Raw genomic sequence first — 26,198 nt, 5'->3', positions numbered from 1 at the left:
TTGACTACCTCTAGTTTTTCACCCTGGAATGAGATAGAAGTTGTTTCCTGTTTGTTTGCAGTCTTTATTGCACCTGAACATCTGCCACAAACAAAAACTAACTTGCTAGTTAACCTGCCTTTGATGTTGCTGCACCTCTTATGTGTCCATAGCTTGCACCGGGTACATCTTATAGAGTTACTACCTACTCCTTTTCTACATACTGAGCAGGGCCATCTACCTGAAGGGGTTTGTGTTTTATCTACCTTCCTACTTATTAGGATTTTGGTTTTAGCTAGGTTGACTCTAAGGCCCTTCAATTCTAGACCTTGCTTCCACACCTGAAACTTCTCCTCTAGTTCTGATAGTGACTCCGCAATTAGGGCAAGGTCATCAGCATAGAGGAGCTCCCAGGGGCAACCTGTCTCAATATGTATATATATCAATATGTATATATATATTAACTGGGCAAATGGCAAATTGCTTACACAGCCATTGGACATGTTAGAAATATCAGTCAAATCTCCCTCAAACCCACCTTAATAAAAAGAAAGGACATTTGAAATGATAAGGAAGCATTACTATTTTGTTTGAATAGAAGACAGGATGGTCAGAGTTGGAACAACTTGAATCATAAGTTTGCTGGATCATGGCTGGCTTGGGGTTAATCAACAACAATACTATAAAATTCAAGAGATCTGTGTTTTGTAAGGTACAAAATGGTATCAAAAAGTTTCTGGATTAGTTAATGTTTAATAAAAAAAAATAACTTATTAGGGGTGTCCAATGGGACAGCCTAGATGAGATGAGATTACCTTAGCTTTAACATCATCTCCTTCGAAATAGTCACCTTGCACAGCAACACACTAGTTCTGGTGTTCCTGCCACTTTTGGAATCCAGCCTGGAAGTCGTTTTCTGTGAGTTGAGGACCTTCTGGGATTTGCTTTAGATCATGACAACAGTGTTAAAACGGTGACCTCTGAGCTGCATTTTCATCTTGGGGAGGAGATGGAAGTCTGCAGGTGCTAGATCTGGTAAACAGGGTGACTATGGAAGTGATACCATGTTGTTATTGGTGAGAAACTCATGAGTGAGGAGAGCTCGGTGACAGGGTACGTTGTCATTGTGAAGAATCCAATTCTTTGCACTCCACAGATCCGACCGCTTTCGCCGAATGTCCTCCTTCAAACGATTGAAAACGTTGTAGTAGAACTCTCGATTGACGGTCTGGCCCCGAGGAGGGGGGAGGGGGAATGCTCAATGTGCAGGAGTGGCTGTGGTCAGTAGCTTGCTTACCATCCACATGGTTCCATGTTCAGTTCCACTGCGTAACACCTTGGGCAAGTGTCTTCTGCTATAACTTCGGGCGAACCAAAGTCTTGTGAGTGGATTTGGTAGACAGAAACTGAAAGAAGCCTGTCGTATATGCATGTACATATATATATATGTATATATATATATATATATATATATATATATATATATATATATACACATTTGTATGTTTGTGTTTATTCCTCATCATCGCTTGACAACCGATGCTGGTGTGTTTATGTCCCTGTAACTTAGCGGTTCGGCAAAAGAGACCGATAGAATAAGTACTAGGCATCCAAAGAATAAGTCCTGGGGTTGATTTGCTTGACTATAAAGGTGGTGCTCCAGCATGGCCGCAGTCAAATGACTGAATAAACTAGCCCCACATGACTGGGGATGACACTCATGGTCGATCTTCCAGATTGCAGAGGCTCTTGGTTGGGCTGCTGCTCTGCCGTGCCGCTTTTGAAGCACCCGTACCACTCCAAACATTGTGTACGACCCATTGCCTTGCTTCCGTAAGCTTGATCAACGTCTCTGTAACAAATTCCCCAAGTCTAACGCAAAATTTCGCATTGGCGCTTTCTTCCAACTTCCTGTCCCTGACAAAAATCGCAGACCACATCATACGTGTGATCCCAAAAACACAAATTCCACAACTCGCAAAAGTAAACACAGCGACGTCACTCAGCACATTACCCCATGAAGGTCACTGCTAATTCTCACCATGCATGCAACTGTGTGCTGCCATCTGTTGACGCACTATAGAACTAGTCTGAGACTTTTCTGATACCACCTCTTAACATATGTTTTCTGACCAGAGTTTTTATTATTATTATTATTATTATTATTAATAGACAACATTCTGTTGAGATGCAGATTTCAAAAACCAAATTTGTTTCTCTTGAGGATGCAGTTTCATAGCCTTTTGGGCTAAACACACATACATAACCACATACACTCACATTTCTTTCGTAGGTATATAAGTGAAGTTGCATGGCTCAGTGGTTAGAGCATCAGACTTACAACTGTGAGGTTATGAGTTCAATTCCCAGGCTGGACTGTGTGTTGTGTTCTTGAGCAAGACACTTTATTTCACGCTGTTCCAGTTCACTCAGCTGTAGAAATGAGTTGCGACATCACTGGTGCCAAGCTGTATCGGCCCCTTTGCTTTCCCTTGGATAACATCGATGGGGTGGATGGGCCACTGCTAGCCTTCCATAAGCAACCTCGCCTGGACCTTGTGCCTTGGAGGGGAACTTTCTAGGTGCAATCCCATGTGACTGAAGAGAATTTTTTATATACACACACACACACACATATGTGCATATATATATATATATATATATATATATATATATAGGGACAGCTGTGGCTATATAGACGCAGATATGGTAGTGTGGTTAGAAGCTTTCTTCTTAATTGTTTGTTCTGAGATTCAGTCCCATTGCGAATGGATTTGGTAGAACGAAGCGAGTGAGCGAGTGAGCATGTGTGTGTGTGTGTGATGTTGTGCTGACTGAAAGTAGGTGCCACTCAGGCAAAGCAATAAGCAAGAAAATGTCTTCTGATCATTTACTGAACTCTTGTCATCAGATTCTGTAGAATGGAGAAGAAATCAATTTGAAGATGAACAATCTTAACATTTAATGAAAGATTAATTAGGCCAATCATGTGTATATGAGAATAACCTTTAGTTGTTGTCAGCAGTCCTATGAATAAAGATGTTTCAGATGTGTCTATCATGTCATTCATTATTCAATATACTATACAATGTAAGGCAGCGAGCTGGCACAAACATTAACATGCCAGGTGAAATGCTTAGCAGTATTTCATCTATCTTAATGTTCTGAGTTCAAATTCTGCCGAGGTCAACTTTGCTTTTCATCTTTTAGGGTCAACAAATTAAGTACCAGTTGCATACTGGGGTTGATCTAATCGACTGGTCCCCTCCCCAAAAATTTCGGCCCTTGTGCCTAGAGTAGAAAAGAATATATTATACAATGTCTTCTTTCATTTTTCATGAGGTTAGAGTGGAATTTGAGGGGGATTTGGCAGCTATTTCTAACAGGTCAAACAACCTTCATAATGATCTTAATCACTGGATATTGGCTTTAACCTCATAATGGCAATCATCATCATTATTTTAACGTCCACTTTTCTATGCTTGCATGGGTCAGATGGAATTTGTTGAGGCAGATTTTCAATGTCCAGATACGCATCTACCAAATCCATCCTGCCACCAATCCTCACCAAGCAACAAGATATTTCCTCATGGCCAGACAAGTTTTTCATGGGAGTCTAGACACAACCTCACTTGGATGATGGTGATGCTCATTTACAACCATCACACCATATCAAGACAAAGCCACACACACACACACACATCCATCAACACGACAAATTCTTTCAGTTTCCATCTACCAAATCCAGTCACAAGGCTTTGGCCTGGGACTATTGTAGAGGACACTCGCCCAAGGAAGGTATCACTTAGTTGAAATTGAACCCAAGATCACATGGTTTGTTCACAGTCATAGTTCACCTCTTGGTCACCAGTTACTGGAAAAAAGGAGGATGTGTGTGTGTGTGTGTGTGCAGGGACTAGCCTTTCTGACTACCTTTGTGCTATGGCACTCCTCCCCTCCGGTTTAATCAATGCTGACCTTACACTGCACACCACCGGCAACAAAAGCAACATGTATGTGTGTGGTGGTGGGGGACTCCCCCAATTGCTAACCTTTGTTGCTTTGTTTATGTCCCCGTAACATTCACTGTTCGACAAAAAACACCGATTGAATAAGTAGCAGCCTTAAAAGTAGGCATTGAGGTCGACTTATTATTTAACTAAAGCTATCAAAACGATGCTCCAGCATGACCATAATCCACTGACTGAAACAAATAAAAGAGAAAAAAACAAAACAAGAAACAATATAAGCATATTGTAATTCATAGAATTAGCATCCATCTGTGACACTTGGAGCGGGTTTCTTCTGTTGGTGGTGCTCTTATATAGCCATTTAATTAGTTAAGACACGCCAGGCCAGTAGGTGTGTCTTACGATATCAGAGACGACGCGAGGGTTAAGGAACAGCGATGGGAATTAGGAGAGGCGAAGAGACAGGAAAGGCGGAGGGGGAAGAGGGATAAGAAAGGGGGGACAGGAATAATGCATGTGTGTGAGAGAGAGAGAGAGAGAGAGAGAAAGCATATTTTGGGTGAGGGGGAGAGAGAAAGAAGACGAACGAAGGGGATAAGGACCAGAACGAAAAAGAAAGAAAAGAGAGGGACGGAGACAGAAGAGAACCACGATAGAGAGACCGTGTAGTAGAGAGAAGCAGAGTGAGAGTAATATAGAGAGGAGTAGAGAGAGAAAGAGATAGATAAGGAGAGGAAAAGGAGAAGGGAGAGGGAGAGAAACAAAGAAAGAACTTGGGGGAGAGGGAGAGTAAAAGAAAACGAATGGGTGAGAGAGAGAAAGCAAAGTGTGTGTGAGACACAGAGAGAGAAAGAGAGTGGATGAAGAGGGTGAAAGAGAAGAGACGTGTTTGTTGTTGTAGTCATGTCAAGATTCAGCCATGAACGACAAAAAAAAGAAGTTAATTTTGATGACGTCTTCAGTTGAATCAGTGAACCTTTCACACGGAACTGACTGAGTCAGTAATATAAAGTGACGTGGGACACTTCACTGATATGAAATAACATCGCCACACTATGAGGGAAAGAAAAAAGTGGGAGTGGTCGAGGCTGGAATTTCTTTGATTGTAAACCAGCTCCACAACATCCAAACACGTGTCTTCACACAAACTCGGGCGAGAAAAATACGGAGTGCCGCAAAAGATCTTCCCTAAACGACACTATTCTTGGCTGTGTGCAACGTGGGAAGTTTTTCTGCCTCACGTGTCTGCTGTTCTCCAAATGTTCTGCCCTTTGTGCATATATTAAAATGTAAACACACCTGGGCAACGCAGTGCTGTGATTATGTGACTGTGTCATTAAATAAGTAGCTTGCTTCCCAAACACATCGCTCCGGGTTCAGTCCGACTGTGTGGTTCATTGGGCAAGTGTCTTCTGCTATAGCCTCGGGCCGATCAAAGTCTTGTGAGTGGATTTGGTAGACAGAAACTGAAAGAAGCTCGTGTGTGTGTGTGTGTGTGTGTGTGTGTGTGTGTGTGTGTGTGTGTGTGTGTGTGTGTGTGTGTGTGTGTGTGAGCGTAGTAGTAGTATACTCAAAGTCTACTGAGGAATTCCTAACATTGATCCAACGACGATTGTGCAATTACCGTCCACGACGCCAGGTAGCCATTGGCAGTGAACGTGCTTTGCCGGCATACTACTAGGGACATCCCAAAACGCAGTTTAAATTTTAAACTTCAATTTTAACATACATATGGGTGTCGTTTATATATATATATATATATATATATATATATATATATATATTTTTTTTTCTGTCTCCTCTTCTATCTTTTCTCTTGTTAGAGACATTATTCCTCCAGTGTTCGCTACCATACCTCATCTGGACTAACGGCCTCCATGTTTGTTTTCGTTTGGTTTGTTGTATCTCTCCACTGTCCCGTTTTTGTTACCAACTTTGACCCTCCGCAAATCCCAAATTTTATTTTGGTTCGTGAGAGCAACTGCCTTTCGAAGCCTCATATTGTCATTAATTGCTCGAAATGAAGAGTAGATGGCCAGCCGACAACTGATGAAGGGTCGTTCTTTATGTTACTTGTCTTGTTTTCCAATGTTTCTCTCGTTCGCATACCCAAGTTTGTCTTCATATTTCATGTTGTTTACATTTTGTGACGTTCTGTACCCATATATGTATATATATATATATATATATATATATACCGACCCCCCCTTCACACTTCGTTCTTTCCACTCTTCTTTCTTTCATTCCTGTCACATTTCCTGGCTTTCTCTTCACTCTCTCCCTTTTTTTTCTAATCCCTCCCTAATTCTTCTGTCCCTCTGCCTCTACATCTCTCCACATGATTGGTGTTCGGTCAAGCCTGACCTTTCTTTCTTGGTTCAACTACCATCCATGCAACATCTATATTCCTCCCGTTGCCTACCAAATCCTATGTCCCTGCTGTAAGGCTTCACTTCCACACACGCCAGCTTAATTTTATTCGTCCTTAGTCAAAAGACACCAGTTGTTATGTCCTGTTATTTGCATTTGTATACCATTTCTCCATTTTATTCCGTCCTTGTTCCGAGGCTATAGTAGAAGACACATAACTAAGGTACTACGCAGTGGGACTGAGCAAGCTTCTTACCACACAGCTACTCAGTACATAGATTATATATTTTCATAAATATATGCATTATATATATATATATATATCATCATCGTTTAACATCCGCCTTCCATGCTAGCATGGATGGGACAAATACATACATTATATACAGGGTGTGTAAGATATTTGAGGACAGATTTATGTTTATAAAACAACAGATTTATAATAACAGATAATAACTTTATTTATCAAAAAACGTTATGAGGATAAAAATAAACCTTCTTTTCTATAATGTTATTCAATAAAGCCACCTTCAGCTTCAACAACTGCTTCTATACGAGATCTAAGTCATCTCCATGCTCGAATCAAGTGGTCCTGGTTCATTTTGGACATTACTCTGACTATGGCAGATTTCAAAGAATCTATGGTGTTATGGGTGAGTTCATTGACCTCTCTCTCAACAACGCTCCACATGTAATAGTCCAATGGATTGAGATCTGGCGAATTAGGAGGCCAAATGTTAGGGGTTATGTGATCATGACAATTTCCAGCCATCCATTCCTGTGTTACTAGAGCCATGTGTGATAGTGCAGAGTCTTACTGAAACACATATGGCCTTTCATTGCTTACACTGTCTATCTGGGGCTTAACAATTATTTCCAGGACCTCAATGTAGGCGGCAGAGTTAACTCTAAGGCCTTGTGGAAAGAAGTACGGAGGCATCACATGTTCTCTATTACTGAAAACCCCTAAAACCATGACAGTTGCAGGAAATTTTGTATGCATAACACTTGGAACTTCAAAAGGGTCTGCACATAACCATCTGTCATTTCTTCTGTTAACTTTTTATCTTGGTTGAAGTTTTTCGTAATTGAGAAAAACCAAATCAAATCTTCTTCCGCTGGATTTTTCAGTTTGTCTAAGAGACTTTTAGATCTGATGTAGTGATTTTCTTTTGCTTTTTCTGATAAATCGACTTTTCCTCATATTCTATTATGAATTAACAAATTTTATATATATATATATATATATATATATATATATATATATATATATACGATGGGCTTCTTTCAGTTTTCATCTACCAAATAAACTCACAAGGGGCCACAGTAGAAGAAAGTTGCCCAAGGTACCAGGCAGAGGGACTGAACCCAGAACCATGTGGTTGAGAAGCAAGCTTTTTACCACACAGCCATATATATGTGTATATATATAACTATTTGGACTTAGGGTATATCTCTATTAGTATGCCGATTAAAACCCATTCACCGTTTGGGCTACCTGATGTCACCCACAGTTACAATATAAGTGTCACTGGATCTGCACCAAGCACCTCAAGTGACGGAGCCAACACTGATTGATGTAACACAACAAGATGCACAGTATCCTGCCTCTATGGGACAACTACCGGATGGGGCGAAACGATCGTCGGGCTGAATAAAGAGTCATACAAAATCCATCTTGTTTCCTTCATCGGTACTACTAAAGCAGCGCGGACCTGAACGCGCAGCCGCGCGTCCGCGCTAGCTAGTCTTGAGTGGTCGATCCTAACCCTAACCCTATCCCTAATTCGCGTGTGCAAATGAATACGTGTTTAGGGTTAGGGTTAGGATCGACCACTCACGACTAGCTAGCGCGGACGCGCGACTGCGCGTTCGGATCCGCGCTGCTTTAGTAGTACCCCCTTCATCAATTATATATATATTGTATGTATGTATAAAGACATGCATATATATGTGTGTAGAGACATCTATACATGTACATGTGCATACATACACTTACAACTTGATATAAACACACACACATATATATATATACACATAATTCACACACACCATATACACACATATATATACACACGCACATAGACATACACACACACATAATACATATACACCTACATCCATACACAAACATAAACACACACATACATGTACATACAAATACACCACATCCATACACATAAATGTACATACATTTTTACCACGTCACCCCCACGTAAAAACTTACCCATACATACATACATACATACATAAGTACATATATTCATACATACATACATGCATACATACATATATTCATACATACATACATACATACATACATTCATACATACAGCCGATTCAGACTTCCGAAACGACTCATTGGTTCTTACGAAACTGGTTGCACTCGATTCAATTCATTTCTAAAAACGGCTGTTTTCAGAGATCAATAAATCACGATCAAATAAGACTATTGATCAAGGACATTCCAACCATAACCATCCAGCTCTTTGTGTGTGGGGGGATTAACCACGGTGTATGCTGAAGCGTGTGACTAAGATTTGGCTGGTATTTCTAGCAGGCTGCCTCTACTCTTACACGGTATAAAGAAATTATTGACTCATCAGGCACAACAAAGTTAGGCGGGGAAAAGCTGCCCTGAATGAACAATATATGGCGAGAGATGGGGGGGGGGGTACTGACTGTGCCTAGGTCCGCCAATACACATTTATGTACGTACGTACATCCATATAGAGATAGAGCCGCACTTGCGAGCACTCGTAAACACTGATATCATCAACTTAGAAAACATGTTTCGGTTATTTCCCAGCAAAACAACCATACAAACATTGTGCATTTAGAAATGAAGACACCAGGCGTATTTAGTGTGGAGAAACACAGACGAATGGTCAGGGTTAGAAAGCTTTAGATCATAGACCAACTGAGAGAGAAATGGCCTGGGGTTAAACGACATTTTCAATTTAACGTGACGCGGGTATTGTTTCATACAAGAGTCGTGTCTGTGTATAAAGAGAGAGAGGGGGGGGGGTTAGATAAATAGATATTTATATTTGTGTTTTATTGTGTCTGGGGAGAGTCATTCTCTTTTGGTGCCTTATTAATTAACACACTCGCCGGTCTGCTTTCCACTCATTAACTTACTTAAATAAATTAATGAGTGGCATTAACTTAAGTAAGTTAACGAGTGGAAATCAGACAGGTGCGTGTGTTAAATTAATAAGGCACCAAAAGAGAATGACTCTCCCCAGACACAACAGAATATGCTTCAACACACGAATTCACACAAAGAATCTTGCAAACCAAACGCAAAAACAAAATATATTAGTGTGTGTATACATCTATGTATAAATGTGTGTAGAGAGAGACCATGAGAGTTATGTGTTGATATATAAATTCCAAGAGGGTCAACGACAGGGTTTTTTTTTTACTATTTTAACAATAATAATTATATCCTTATTATTTCCTCGACCCCTGAAGAAATGAAAAGTACAATCGACTGTAACGGGATTTGAACTTACAATTCTGTGTGTGTGTGTGTGTGTATTTATCGATACATTAAATGTCCATAAATCGCAACTTACCGCTGTTTGGCATTTTTAAAATCCGAGTGGCAAAACTTTGATGCAGGAATGGCCAACATTTTCAAAGTGACTGCTGTATATATATGCACTTTTGTGTATGTATGTAGGTGTGTATAGATATATTTATTCACATGTATGCATATAATTGTACGGGAAACTGTTATGGTTATTGTATAGCGGGGAAGGGGAAGTGAGAGAGAGGGAGAAAGGGAAAGGGTGGAGAGAAACAGGGAAGAGAGAGAGAGGAAAGGAGGAGGAGGGTTAGAGAAGGCGAGATGGAGAGAGAAAGAAGGACAGATAGAGGAGAAGAAAGAGTGAGAATGGGTAAAGAGAAACAAAGAGGAGATAGTTGGGGAAGAGATCAGAAGGAAGAGAGGGAGGGAAAGAAGAGGGAGAGAGGGAAACTAATAAATGAAGAGAAAGAGAGAAGAAAGTAGTAAATGGAGAGAAAGAGAATATGGGAGGGACGGGCGGAGATTACCGAATTTTGCCGACTGGTTTCACTTTAATTACTAAACAAACACTTGTTGGCAGAATACTTGAGATGTATAGGGTGTTCAAAAAGTATCTCCGCAGTCAGTATTTTATTGCAAAATAAATATTTATATGATGGTTTAACACTACAAACGAATATATTAGACTTTAAAAAACTTTATAAGAGGTGTTGAAAGTGTCGTCCTTCGTTTTCAATGCATAAGTTGACTCTTCTGAAAAAGAGTTAACCATTCTAAAATACATAAGTTAGTTGACTCTTCTAAAAAAAAATTCACTGCTGAGAGATTTTAGTTCGGGTGACTAAACAGTTTGGTGTGTTGCAGAATTCAGTGTGGCGCTAATGAAATACTTTGAACACGAGTTTTATCAGAAACATTTCCTTCTATAAATGAAAAAAGTTACTGTCTTCGAATTCTTATTGTAACATTTCCGAATTTAGTTCTTGCAGCCAAAGCTCACTGGTTCCTTGTAGCATGTCAAACAAACACGCATATATTTTCTGACGCCTAAAAACTGCAGTCGACCTACGAACCACCAACACACATGCACCTTGTGTATATGTGTTCGATTTTGTTTTTATGTACCTCGACGTGTTGCGCATTCATATTTGAAGATATTGCTACATTTCGGAACGGTCATTTTTTTTCTTGTCAAATAAACACACGCACTATATATGCGTTCTTCACTCTTTTATTATTGTTTTTATTTTTCTTATGTCCATTGTCTGGAAATCTTTCGTCACACATCTGTGACCTCTTCAGCGACTCTTCCATCCACGCCTATACTCTTGTTCTGTTTACTGAATGGATTATGTCTATGTGATTGGGTGAAGCGTTTATATACACACACACACACACACACACACACATATATATATATATATATATATATATATATATAGTAAATCCCAAAAAGAACAAACACAAAAAACAACAACGCGAGAACGTGATACATGTAATATATTAGCAGACGCTCAGGAAAGGAAAGAAAGATGGCTTAATGTTTCGAGCAGACGCTCTTCTTCTGAAACAGAGGAAAGTCCAAAAGAAGGGAAAACAGGAAGAAAATCGCCAACGATTCACATGTGGTTATATATCTTTCATTTGTTTAGGTGCAGGAGTGGCTGTGTGGTAAGTAGCTTGCTCACCAACCACATGGTTCCGGGTTCAGTCCCACTGCGTGGCACCTTGAGCAAGTGTCTTCTACTATAGCCTTGGGCAAACCAAAGCGTTGTGAGTGGATCTGGTAGACGGAAACTGAAAGAGACTCGTATATGTGTGTGTGTATGTGTTTGTGTGTCTGTCTTTGTCCCCCACACCATCGCTTGACAACCGATGTTGGTGTGTTTACGTTCCCGTAACTTAGCGGTTCGGCATAGGGTACCGATAGAATAAGTACTAGGCTTACAAAGAATAAGTCATTGGGTCGATTTGTTCGACTAAAGGCGGTGCTCCAGCATGGCCGTAGTCAAATGACTGAAACAAAAGAACAAATAACATATTTTAACTAACCTAAATTTTGCTTATGCCGAAACACTGCTTGGCGCTAAAATTTCATTATTTTCCTCAATAGGGTGATACGAGTGCATATCACTCAACGATGTTGACTGAATCTTGCATAACGCTATTGCTTTATAAGTTTGTTCAGAGTTGCCTCCCTTAGGTACATCTCATTGACAAGAGTCAAGAAACTCGAAACATTGATGTCTCTACCCGTGATTCATTGGGTCACTAATAGTTCAAGGTACCCGAAAAAAACCCACATATCTTGGGAAACCGTGGTCCGATTTACACAAAGTTTGTTTTATTCCGTTTGTATTCGTATTTCAATGGCGCCTTATTTTCAGAGTATTTTCCTTTTGTGTGACAGTTTGGCTATTTATAAAGATACCCGAAAAATCCGCGTATCTCAGGAACCAGTGAACCGATTTACGCGAAACTTGTTTTATTCTGTTTGTATTTACATTTCAATGGCGCATTACTTTCAAAGTATCTTCCCTTTATGCACCGGTTTCACCGTATTAAATTACAGACAAGCAGGCAATCATAAAGGTACCTGAAAAAACCGCGTATCTCAAGAACCCGTGGTCCAATTTACATGAAACTTGTCTTATTCCTTTTGTATTCCCATTTGAGGGGCACCTAACGTTCGGAGTATTTTCCCATCATGCTCCGGTTTGGCTGTATTAAATTACAGACAAGCACGCAAACAAACAAAACTGTCCATGTGTTCACAGTAAAGGGCAACAACTCCAGGTTTCACTGCTTAAATTTGTGGAACGCCCCCCGCCAAAAAAAAAAAAACGTGTATCTGGGGTATCTGTGGTCCGATTTACGCGAAACTTGTTTTATTCTGTTTGTATTCACATTTCAGAGTATTTTCAGAGTATTTTCCCGTTATGTGCCGGTTTGGGTGTATTAAATTACAGACAAGCAAGCACAGAGTTTTAGTAGTATATAGATTTATAAAGGCGGCGAGCTGGCAGAAACGTTAGCACGCCAGGCGAAATGCTTAGCGGTATTTCATCTGTCAAATTCCGCCGAAGTCAACCTTGCCTTTTATCCTTTCGGGGTCGATAAATTAAGTACCAGTTGCGTATTGGGGTCGATCTAATCGACTGGCACACTCCCCCCAAATTTCAGGCCTTGTGCCTAGAATAGAAAAGTATATAGATTTCTATATATACATATATGACAAATGAAAGAAAGAGAAAATGGAATTCATGAGGCTTCGTTAATCTCAACAATCATTTCAACCCAACTTTTCAAAAGGTACCTCACTCAATAAACTCAGTTTTGCTCGATAATTCCAAACCATGAAACCTGTCTGCAATCAGCTACAGGTAAATAATGGCATGCATTATAATTGAACTCATATATGCTCAACAGACACTGAGAAATTCCCAAGGTAGAGAGAGACAGTGACATTTGTATCCATACTGTTGATGACATCAGGTAGCCATAGGCAGTGAATGTTTTAATGATTATAAAGAGTTATTAATGAGGGATTATTAATCTGAACAAATTACTTTATATACTCTCTGTTAATACAAATATACCAGGCTTTAACAAAGATCTTTTAGATTAGCTAAGAACTCCCCGTTTGCTTATGGCAGGGTCTGGGGTTATATTTGATCACCTTTCTATATTGTAAGCCCATGGTTGGATTCCCAGTTAGACTGGATTTTTAAACAGAGAGATATACAAGACAAGGTATAAATAATGGTCTTTATATAGTCTGTTATTGTTGCAAATTCAACTTACAGCTGTTTCTGATAATCATTATTGGTTCGTTCCTTGATTTTTTAAAACTCAGTTTGTCTGTTGATTGTTTGAGTAAAGTTTAGTAGAAAGTGGGTTATACATCTTTAGATTGTATACCTGACTTTCTACTAAAAAATTTGAAGAAATAGACGGAACGCTGAACTCCAGACTAAACAACATTTATTTAGGTGATAAACATACATATCTTTAGTTATACATCTTTAGAGGTGAGAATAACGAGCTGTCGAGTATAAGACCGAAAGATGTAGAGACAGCTTTAAAACACACGTCCATGCTCAATCGCTGGCCAGCGTGAAAGAGAATGAATTTAGCGGGAAACGCTTGCTTTATTAATTCTACGCATGCGTAAGACTACGCATGCGCGGGCGTTACTACAAAAGTAAAACAAACTTAAAGAACTGGTGCTATCTTCATCGGAGTCAGACAGTATCAGTTATCAGAGACCGTTTTATTAAAAAATTTGACTGACAGAATTCTGTATAGTATCTGAGGTTGTTTTGTTTCGGAGCTCGATATTCCAGCTTATATAACATTCTGTCAAGCTTTCAGAACTTTCATTCAAACAATTTGACAGGAAATTTTTTCAAGCCTATTGTTTCTTCGGTTGCGCCAATCAGTCTGATTGGTCAAGCCTATGTTCACATAGGCGTGAATGCCTTTTGTAATGACAAAGTAAATTTCTCGTAACTTGCCTTGCCTTTTATGGTAACTTTACCTTAAACTGAGGAATGTGAATGAGATCGTTGAAAAGTCAGCCGAAGCTTTGCTACAATAACATAATATTATCCTGTTTGTCTACGATTGAATGCAGTTCAGGTGACTCCTTGTCCAAACGTGACAGATTGGACCATCAAATCAATAAAAGTTTTGAACAAAAAGGATCACACGCAGCTACGAGCTATGTGTTTGGATAAGCATTGTGTGACAATAATGAGGTCAATAAATAACAACGAACGTCTTCTTGATAACCGGACATGACAGAGGATTAACTGAGATGGTTTAACTGCTGCAACAACAACAACGACAACGACAACGACGGCGATAAATCTGAAGGATATTAAATGTTTAAAAACTACTAATAGATTTATTTCGTCTAAAATAGGTGTGGCCAAAAGAAAAGTTTCGGTAAAGTTTTATATTAACACGCGCACGATTTTCACTACGTAAAAAAAAAACAAAAAAAAACTCGGACTTTTTGCGTGGAATTAAGTAATCTGACCTCTTAATATGCTGCAAATCCCGGAATCATTGGAATTTTATTTATTTATTTTTTTTTCGTTGAATGAATTCCTGTGACCTCCTAATATGCTACAAAACCATTTTTATGGTCCGAAAAACGGGGGTGGGGTGACGTGGAAGACTCGGAAATTCTCCCCACCTCCACGATTTTCACTAAGGAAAAAATAAAAATAAAAATCGCGCCCAAACTAATTTTTGTGTGTGTTGACGGGAGGAGAAAGTTGAACGATTTAAAAATAAATATAAACGATTTAAAAAAAATATAACTTAATTGTTGTGTAAGAAAGTATATATAGGATCTAGTTCAAAACGGGGGCACCAGTTTTCATTTATGTTTTATGTAGTGTTTTTGGTACCGAAAGACTTTCAAACTTCGTATACTTATCTATTTTGTGTTATAGAACAGAAAAAAATTTTTGTATTCGAAGTTATTTCATGTAAAAAATTGTCTTATTTCGATAATTTCAACCAATCACTGACAAGTATTCAGCTGTTTATAGCTACTCCTTTAGCAGTTTAAGCGGTGTAAAGCGTATTTAATCTCCAAGGGTTAGGGTTAGTCCTAGAAATAGCAGCCAAATATTCCTCAAATCACGGTACATAGAAAATTAGCGAAAAGTTGTTGAACAGAAAATAAATACAAACACAGATACGCACAGCGTATATAATTGACTTGCTCCTTCCCTCAAAAACCAGGCCTTGTGCCTATAATAGAAAGGTTTATTAGCTACTGCCAATATGCTTCAGCCATTTTTTGACAAGGAAATAATAATTTTATCACCGCCAGAATCGTTTGTTTACGTAGTCAGCACTTACTGTATTCGACTGAATGGACGTCAGTCATTGGTTGAAATTACAGAAATACGACAACTTTAACATGAAATAACTTGCGATGTACGTTTTTTTGTTAAGAAGACTAAGAGAAAAAGATGTGTTATATGACACATTCTACCAGTGTCCCAAGTTTCAAAGTGTTTCGTTAAGAAAATACTGGTGCCCCCGAGTGTCTTTCAAAAACATCTTAAATTTAATGATTATATCTTGTGTGTTTAGGAAAAAAACAAAACATTTTACAGAAATAAAATTCCCAGAATGTGAATTGCATGGTTCGTCATTAAATATATGGCCCCTCGTCAATCACCATTTTCCAGAACCAATATAAGGGATTTGCAGCATATTAGGAGGTCAAGGTACTTGATTCCACGCAAAAAAATCCGAGTTTTTTTTTTCTTCTTTGTGAAAATCGTGCGGGTGTTAATATAAAAATTTACCAAAGTTTCTGTCATGGCTGATATTTCTGCAATTTAAAATATATTTGATTTCCAATTCATTAACATTTTTGCTAATGAATAAATGGGATTTACAGTATAATTTAATGAATGACTAAAATTTTTATGTTAGATATAATAATAATGAAATTATTGTAAACAGTGCTCAGGTGCACTACAACAATCTCCGTCACTTTTCATCTACGATGAATACAGCACACACAGCCATAATTAAAGCCCCGAATGGGGAACTGGAACCCTTAAAGCATAAAATATAGTCACAGAGGTCACGTTACAGAAATTCTTTAACAAAAGTCCCAAGGGAACTTATTCCTGACAACCAACATTAATATGTAACGAGTTATGCCCCTTGCTCTGGCTTTATTCCTACCAAAAAGCAAGATTAATAAAACAAACCATTTACAAAAAAGTTGCTAAGATTTTCATTGTGATTTCCCGTCCGATATTCAAATAAGTTTGAGCTTCAAACTTCAAGTCATGAAGTATAACCATTGAAAGTTTCATATTTTTGTTTAAAGATTTTAATTTAATAATACCTAGCGTCTCTTCTGATGTCATTCCTCAACACACACGCTAATATCGAACAGTGTGAATGAAGGCTCAATACCGCGTTGGTGGATAAATATTCTTCGTTGTTAACAAAGCTACCAATAATGGTAGAGAGTAGTCTCTCAACAATATCAGCCCTGCCACATGGAAACATTGCTTCTCATCTCCATCCTGAATGAGAATACACACAAAAAAAAAAAAATGACTGTCCCAAAATACAACAAAATTTGTTTCAATACATGGTTTCACATCAGGAATCTTGCAACACAAATTCATAAATATATACATATATATATATTGCAGACAAGAAAGTAAATTTCGAATGCAATAAAGCTGTAAGAACAGCAGGGAAAAATTAGGTATTTATCCTTATAAGACAGGAAAAAGTTGTCAGTCGGCAGTTATGGAGATTGAACTTGTACCCCTCTGCTACCTAATCTTTCTCTGCTGTTCTTACAGATTTACTTTCTTGTCTGTAAAATAACAAGCACATTTGACACTTCCAAAGTTTGTTTATACGGGTTCAGTCCCACTGCGTGGCACTTTGGGCAAGTGTCTTCTACTATAGCCTCGGGCCGACCAAAGCCTTGTGAGTGGATTTGGTAGACGGAAACTGAAAGAAGCCCGTCGTATATATATATGTTTGTGTGTCTGTGTTTGTCCCCCCACCATCGCTTGACAACCGATGGTGGTGTGTTTACGTCCCCGTAACTTAGCAGTTCGGCAAAAAGAGACCGATAGAGTAAGTACTAGGCTTCCAAAGAGTAGTCCTGGGGTCGATTTTCTCGACTAAAGGCGGTGCTCCAGCATGGCCGCAGTCAAATGATTGAAACAAGTAAAAGAGTATATGTTTTCATGTTTGTTTTCGTTCAGTTTCTTTGTATGTTTCCAATGTCATTTTTTTGTTCCCAACTTTGACCCTCCATAGATCCTAAATTTTATCTTAGAATTTATGGGAGCAACTGTCTTTGAAAACTCATATTGTCATTGAATGTTTGACAGCCAACAACTGATGAAGGATCCTTTCTCTGTATTCACTTGTCCTGTTTTCCATTTTTTTCTTGTTTATGTACTTCACTTGTTTTTCCCTCCTTTGTTTACGTATTTCATGTTATTTGCACCATTGGTGACGTCCTCTGCCTTCTATATCTATATACCTATATCATGTTGTGTCTGTCTATCTGTTTCTCTCTCTATATATGTGTGTGTGTGTGCTTTACTTGTTTCACTCATTTGACTGCAGCCATACTGGCGCACCACCTTGAAGGAGTTGTTTAGTTGCACAAATTGTCCCCAGGATAGTTTTTCAAACCTATGACTTATTCTATTGTTCTCTTTTTGCCAAGCCACTAAGTTATGAGGACTTAAAAGCACCAGTACAGGTTAAGAGGTTGTGGGAGTGGGTGGTGGAAAAAAAAAAACAGACACAAAAACACACACACATAGATACATATGAGGTGGTAGCAAAACATTCCCAGCACTTGTTATGTTAAATAAAAAAAAATAACTTATTTACCTAAGTTTTAACATCATCTCCTTTGAAATAGTCACCTTACACAGCAATACCCCGGTCCCAGCATTCGTGTCACTTTTAGAATCCAGCCTGGAATTCATTTTCCATAAAGAAGTTGAGGACCTTCTGTGATTCATTTATAGTGATGTCGATCATGTGACATCCTATAATTTAATAAGCATGAGAGAAAGAGGGGGTCACCATCTTATACGTAATGTCAAGAAATATGAATTTATGAGACGTTTGTAATAAGTCATAACATATTTATTACTGGAGGTAATGTGTTAACATGTAAGGTTAATTGAAGGAAAAGCTTGTAACATCACATGAACATACTCTCTTTGCAACCACATGTCTCCAAGTAAAATGAGGTGAACATATGCTGGTGCGGGTGTGTATGTGAGTGGTCCGACTCAACGCATGTCGAAGAATCAACAGGCAATGAATGGCGCAAATTTAGAAATGTGTTCCTTTATATAAGGGGTGAACCAGAAGTCCCTGACTTCCACGTCAACTGGAAACTTCTAGAATGCTTGAGAATTTTCTAGAAGGTTGAGGTAGATTAATCTCATTAAATCCTTTTCGTTTTGCTTTCCTGCCAGGGTTCACTACACGCTCTTAATCTCAACAATGGTGTTAAAACGGCAACGTTTGAGATGCATTTTCATCTTGAGGAAGAGATGGAAGTCCACAGGTTCTAAATCTGGTGAATGGGGTGGGTGCAGAAGTGATATCATATTGATTTTGGTGAGAAACACACGAGTGAGAAGAGCTCAGTGACAGGGTGCCTTGTTGTCATGAAGAATCCAATTCTTTGAACTCCACAGACTGCCAAATGTCTTCCCTCAAATGCTTCAAAATATCACAGAAGAACTCTTGATTGATGGAAATGGTACATGCTTTAAACTGGTTGCTGTTAGCAAGGACATCCAGTGGCAGACATTGGAACATAATACTGTTATCCAACTCATGAAATTCTGTCAAACCCTTTTGCCCATGGCAGCATGGACACCAGATGTCAAATTATGAGAGGAGGAAGGGAGGAGGAGGAGGATATGCCATGAGGGAAAGACAATTTTAGTTTCTAATATTTTGATTATACATGCATCACAACTTTAGATTACTTAAGGCCTGTGATCTAAAGAACACATAAAGAATCGTCTTGCCAAAATTAGCAAAACTGAAAGCATTGCATTATTTTTGCTAAATTAAGGCGGGGGAGGGGGAGCTGGCAGAAACGGTAGCACGCCGGCTGAAATGCTTAGTGGTATTTTATCAGTCACTATGTTCTGAGCTCAAATTCTGCAGAGGTCGACTTTGCCTTTCATCCTTTCGGGGTCGATAAATTAAGTACCAGTTATGTACTGGGGTCGATCTAATCAACTGGTCCCCTCCCCCAAAATTTGAGCCTTGTGCCTAGAATAGAGAAAAAAAAAAGAAAAAAAAGATTATTTTTGCTAAATTAATAGAGCAGGGTCATTGGAATGCCAGATATAAAAAAGTCTTGTGGTATTCCTTTCATCTCTTTACATTCAGAGTTCAAATCCTGCTGAGGTCAACTTTGCCTTTCATCCTTTTGGGGTCTCTAAAATGAAGTACTAGCTAAACACTGGGGTCAATTAATTGACAAACTCCTAGCTCTTAAAATTACTGGTCATGTGCCAAAATTAGAGACAGATATTTTTGGTTAATTCATATAACTCATTTTATCTCAGACAATTTCTTTGGAATAATGGTGATGGATTGGCATAATTGTGAGAACATCTGTTAAAATGCCTTGCACTATTTAACTCTACAAGGGCTAACACATATGTGTGTGTGTGTGTGTGTGTGTGTGTGTGTGTGTATGTATGTATGTATGTATGTATGTATACATGTATGTATCTATGTATGCATGTACATATGTACGTATGTGTGTGTGTATGTATGTATGTATGTATGTATCTATATGTGTGTATATATGCATGTGTGTATGTTTACATGTATGTATGCATGTATGTATGTATGCATGTACATATGTATGTATGTATAGGCATGTATGTATGTATGCATGTGTATGTGTAACCCCCATCTCATCAGGGAGACAGTTCTAGAGGTGTTTTGTATTGTGCTTCCTACCCACATTACAGTGACTTACCCTGACCCCATCACCTGCCTCTTCTTCCCGTCCCCTTGCTCCAACCATGTCATCCCCTCCTCTGACAATTCTATCTAGATACGAGTGGCTATGCAGATCCTCTACAAGAACCAGTATTGTCCCTGCTTCTTGTCGTTCAATCCCGTTACCCTCTAGTATGAAGCTGATCATCCTTCCCCGGGTCTGCATGTGTAGGTGCCATATAAAAAAATGCACCCTGTACATATCGTAAAGTGTTTGGTGTTAGGAAGGGCAACAAGCTGTGAGAACCAAAACAGACATTGGAGCATGATGCAGTCCTTGCGCACACTGAATCCTGTCAGACCGTCCAATCTATGCCAGCATGGAACATGGATGTTGAATGATGATGGTGGTGGTGGTGGTGGTGGTGTGTGTGTGTGTATATATGTGTGTCCATGTCCATGGTCAATAAAATGAAGAACCCATGACATCCTGGTAACAATTTGCCTCTACAGATTTGTTGTCTTTTAGAAGGATGAATCAAGTCCAAAGAATGGTTATGTTGTAAGAGATGGACCTTTTTGTAGTGAAGGAGATGTGATCGCCTGGACTTCTCTGCTCCCTCCCAAGTTCTAGATGGGAGGGTCACTGCTTCCGTAGTTGAACGGAACAAAATCCTTAAGTATCGGGAAACATTTTCATCCAGACTGTGGCGTCTGAGACTTTTGGAGGGGCTGAGCCGCTAACGTCGAAGTTTTTGTCATCGTTGGTGTCTCGCCTTACCGCGGTGTCAGGTGACGGCCGTGAGGGCGTTTGGCTTTCCCAACGCCTTAGCCTCGCCATCACTCGTGGAAATGCCGCGAGCGTGCTGGTTTGCTTTATTAGGTTCCGTTCACGATTGTGGTGTGCGACCAGTTGAAGCAATTGGTGTCGAATTGCTATTTTTCTTTCTCTTTCTCGGTACTACTAAAGCAGCGCGGACCCGAACGCGCAGTCGCGCGTCCGCGCTAGCTAGTCGTGAGTGGTCGATCCTAACCCTAACCCTAAACACGTATTCATTTGCACACGCGAGTTAGGGTTAGGGTTAGGGTTAGGGACAGGGTTAGGGTTAGGGATAGAGTTAGGGTTAGGATCGACCACTCAAGACTAGCTAGCGCGGACGCGTGACTGCGCGTTCGGGTCCGCGCTGCTTTAGTAGTACCCTCTTTCTCCTTACTCCCATCTTTCTTTCTTTGCTCATGTTTGTGTTTTCTTCGGATTTAATGTGGTTCAGTATTATATATGTAACATATATATATATACTTGTTATATTCCAGTAAATAATTTCGTTTATGTTTTGTTTCAATATATTACAGCTTGCTGGAAAAATAGAGTGTCTGTATTTAGAAGCACACTTCACCTTTCGATATGAATATAGTATGTTAATATGCTTATATATATATATATATATATATATATATATATATATCTGTCAGTTATTCACAAGTCCGAAGAAAAGCACATTGTGTATGTATGTAATTGTGTATCACTCGCTTTCTCTCTTTCTCCTTATCTCTCTCTCTCTGACATCACGCGATACTTTCATTTCTTTTTGCCGACGCTATTCTACAAGTAAACCGTAAGCTGTAATTGTTTTAACCCCCACCTCACCCAGGACACTCCCGTTCAATCAGATCTATTGTTAAAAACACCAAACTGTGAATAAGACCCGCAACCCAGTGATAGCCATTTTAATTTCGTCGTTAACTGTAAAACCGTGCGCCTCGACAAGAAATCGATTATCAGATCGAAAGTGGAAAGATGCAATCTATCAGATAACCAAAAGATGTAAAGTCAGAACTGAGATTTTTAAAACGAATTTATTCAGAACACATGAAAATTTCTGTTCACCGTAACTAGATAATCGGGGTATCTTTCGGTAATCAGGGTATCATTTCAAACGGAATGGTATCGTTATTATTTCGTCGTTGCAAATACAAATATCACAACAAATTCCATTTTTAAAGGGAAAACATAACAGCAACTGTAATAAGTAGTTAAAAAGCGAGGCGCAAAATCGTAAGGGTTCTATGGTGTAATGGTTAGCACTCTGGACTCTGAATCCAGCGATCCGAGTTCGAGTCTCGGTAGAACCTGATACATTTTTTTTTCAATATATCTTTATACGATAGAAATTATATAGTGTGATAAATATATTTATACTAAATATTAGTAAAATTGAAGTTAACTTCGATATATATATATATAATTTTATAGACGACAGAATAAATAAATATAAACTGAATAGGTAAGAAGCTTGAATTTGTTTTGAGAAATATTATGAGAATCGTACCTGTCTCAAAGACATTGATAAACTCAGTTGACCAACATCATGAGTTTTGGAGGATTTCCTTGCGGGTGTGCAAAGGTCACAAGTATACCCCATCCCGCCCATGACCACCCACCACAACGCAAAATCCAATAAATATTTTAATAATTGAATGGCTTTAAATCAATATAAACCTCTGAAAGGATACATATAGAGGCTGAGCTTGAGAGAGAGCTTGACCACAAGGTCCATTCGGAGGTCATCTTCCGATTTTAGCTCCAGATTTCCTTCGGGTCAACAAGATTCGACGATTCCTTATTTTTAATTAACACGGCGAAACGAATCACAAATCACATGTAAAACCGAAAACGGAAGTGGCGAAAAGCGTTACATACATACATACATACATACTACTACAACTACTACTACTACTACTACTACTACTACTACTACTACTACTACTACCACTACTGCTGCTGCTGCTGCTACTAGCAAACTTTTACATATCTTTTACGATAGTATTCACACACGCAAACGTCATATATGACGTTTCGCTGCTTCCATTTCTATTTTACATTTTACTTTTGCTATTGTCAAGCGTAAAACTATTTCGATGTTGTTCCATAATTTTCCACTTTCCAAAGATTGACGACGAACAAGGAGGAAAAATATGGAACACAGGAAGGACAAATCTTCGTAAAATATGGAACGCAGGATGTACCAAATCTTAGAATTGTGTTTCTTCTCTCACAGTTAAATAAACTAGTGTTACCCTTTATATATATATATATATATATATATATATATATATATATATAACTTAGCGGTTCGGCAAAAAAGATCTGATAGATAGAATAAGCACTAGGCTTACAAAGAATAAGTCCTGGGGTCGATTTGCTCGACTAAAGGCAGTGCTCCAGCATGGCCACAGTCAAATGACTGTGGCAAATAAAAGAATATATATATATATATATACTTTTACTTGTTTCAGTCATTTGACTGTGGCCATGCTGGAGCACTGCCTTTAGTCGAGTAAATCAACCCCAGGACGGCTCATCATCACCATTGACCCATCATTGCCCTATTCTCCTGCTACTACCCTTCACCACAACTAAACAATAACAACAACAAGACGATCAGCATTGGAAACCACTCTTCAAAGCTCGAACAACTGATGACCCATTAAACAACACAGTCCCTCGCTCTTCTCCACTGTCAGGCCACTCAAATTTCTCCACTCTCTCAGTAGAACGCAAGAGACCCATCATCACCATTATCATCTTATTCTACTGCTACTGCCATTTCCACTGCTACTTCTCCAATTAGTGAAGAATCACGCCCCCCCCCCCCGCCACTGTTCACCTCAATCTATATGTATCCCTGACAGTTCCATGATAAATCTGCCAACTGTAAATAAAATAAAATTATGAACACACGAAGCTCAAAAATATGTCGTTATTCTCAATGGAGAAACAAAGAGAAACAGTGCTCTTCATCCAAGAAGACCCGGCAATAAATGTCCTCCTCTCCCACTCCAACACTAATAATGCGATACACTAATAATGCATGTGATTGACCTCAATTTGATCATAGGCATTACCTGTTGTCTTCTTGATGCAGTTAAACATGGAGATCACTTCAAAGATGCCTTGTCACTCATCGGTCAAACCACAAGTAAGGCCAGCCCACTGACCAATGTACTTTTAGCAGAGGATTTTAATTTTCTTCATCTTAGCTGGCCTGAGGGTTATATCCAACCTAGAATTAAACAACTGGACATGAGCTATTATAAATGTTCTTCTCAATACTATTAAAAGACTTTCTCATGCAACAAATCTTTACCCATCCAACACGTCTTTACCCGTCCAACACACAAATAACGTCAAACATGACTCTTCATCAATTTGAATTTCAGGAAGGCCAAGTGGATAGAAATCAAAACTGAAATCTTCAAGACAAACAGGTCTGAGCAATTTGGCAATCTCAATGTTAACGAGGGAATGAAGTCTCTGTATGAAGAGTTAACCAGGATCTGTTGAAAGCATGCCCCACGTAAACTCACCTATTCTTGAAAGCACTTGATTCTGTGAGATAGACGGATACAGAACCAAACCAACAAAACAACTAAAAAACAAACAAAAAAATTCTCAACAGATGAGAATGAGAAAGGAAAAAGTGAACATTGAACTGGACCTAAAACCATTTCATGAGAAAGAAACTTCACTGAAGGAACAATGAGCAGTGTAAAATATAAAATCTATTTCTAAGTTCTTTTTCCACTTTGCTAAACAAAAATCAGCTTCGCATAACCAGATTGGCTCTCTAATGATTCACCACAAATATGCACATTCTTGAGTCAACATTATGACTGCGCATTTTCCCAACCTACACTTAACAAAACAATATATGAGCTAAATGAATTCTTTGCAGAGACACATCTAAAAATTAATGATACACTGGAAGATGGTATACTTGCAGCTAATGACCTAGATTCAAACTCAGCATCTGGACCAGATGGTCTCCCAGTCATACAGCTAAAAACCTGCCAAAACAGCCTTGTGGAACCATTAAAGATACTATTTCAAAAGTTGCTAGATACCGGTGGATTCCTAGAACTACTGAAAGACACAGTAGTAACATTTATACACAAAGGAGAGGAGCAGGGCTGAAGCTAAAAATTACAGGCCTGTTACTTTCACATCTCCCATACCTAAAACTATTAACCTCGTAGATGACATATAGCATGGTTTTTGGACTGGATGAAGTTGTCTTTCACAACTTTTACAACACCATAACACTATTCTTAAAAATCTCTTGAGAGAAAAGGACACCAACTGTATATCCTTTGATTCTGTTAAGAATTTCATGGAATCCTCTGTCATAAGTTAAGGGATCTTGGTATCACAGGAAAACTGAGAGAATGGCTCTTTGACTTTCTACATGGTAGGAACCAATTTGTTGCTGGAAATGGTTTTCTCTCTGCAAAGTCACTTGTAATAAGTGGTATGCATCAGGGAACAGTTCTAAGATTATAATCATTTATCTTCAGCTTCTCAGGTATAGCGTAACAAGTGAACTCATCCAAACTAATGAGTTACACCTATGATGCTAACATATCAATGACTATCCAAAAGATACTGTCATGCCCCAAGTAGAGCTGAAACTCATTTATCAATGGGCAGATTAAAACAATGTGAAATTTAATGCATCAAAGTTTCAGGTTCATCGTTAAGGAGGGAATGCACACAAATCACTGCATTTGACACCAGAATGATTCAGAGAGCTAATGACAAATGGGACTTAGGAGTAATCATGTCAGATGAGGCATCTTTCATTAGTCACATCACCAAATGGATCTCTGAATACAAACGTCTCATTGGAATGATATTACAAACCTTCATGACAAGAAAACTAGTTGTTAGGTTAACTCTATGGAAAGCCTGAGTTCTGAGCAGGTTAGATTACTGTTCACAGCTCTGGTCTCCCAACTCATCTGGCCTCATAACTCACCTGGTCTCAAAT

At 38.9% G+C, this 26,198-nt stretch overlaps 1 protein-coding gene, 1 long non-coding RNA gene and 1 other non-coding gene across 8 annotated transcripts in view; 1 reads left to right on the top strand and 2 right to left on the bottom strand.

The window, feature by feature from the left end:
* LOC106874312 (uncharacterized) overlaps positions 1–10,169 on the bottom strand; it is a 75,109-nt gene extending 64,940 nt beyond the window's left edge. For 3 of the 5 annotated variants that reach the window (XM_089365354.1, XM_089365358.1, XM_089365367.1), the window contains exon 1: positions 9,839–10,169. The gene's annotated coding sequence lies outside the window, so the exon portion shown is untranslated. The remainder of the gene's footprint in view (positions 1–9,838) is intronic. The other 2 variants (XM_089365346.1, XM_089365344.1) reach the window with 1 other exon arrangement.
* A 3,653-nt stretch (positions 10,170–13,822) lies between these two features.
* On the bottom strand, positions 13,823–23,003 carry LOC106874934 (uncharacterized). Of its 2 annotated transcripts, none has more exons than XR_001410066.3 (3): positions 22,701–23,003; positions 18,274–18,434; positions 13,823–16,928 (listed from the first exon to the last, which is right to left on the bottom strand). It is a non-coding gene; the product is annotated as an uncharacterized LOC106874934 (long non-coding RNA). The 2 variants fall into 2 exon arrangements; XR_016244783.1 differs by having other exon boundaries at positions 18,274–18,474; positions 22,885–23,003.
* On the top strand, positions 22,432–22,503 carry Trnaq-cug (transfer RNA glutamine (anticodon CUG)). The gene has a single exon. It is a non-coding gene; the product is annotated as a tRNA-Gln (tRNA).
* Positions 23,004–26,198: the final 3,195 nt, after the last annotated feature.

This window comes from Octopus bimaculoides, chromosome 1 (assembly GCF_046866305.1).
Source record: "Octopus bimaculoides isolate indiv1 chromosome 1, ASM4686630v1, whole genome shotgun sequence".
Taxonomy (NCBI): domain Eukaryota; kingdom Metazoa; phylum Mollusca; class Cephalopoda; order Octopoda; family Octopodidae; genus Octopus; species Octopus bimaculoides.
This window is presented reverse-complemented; position numbering and strand designations above follow the sequence as displayed.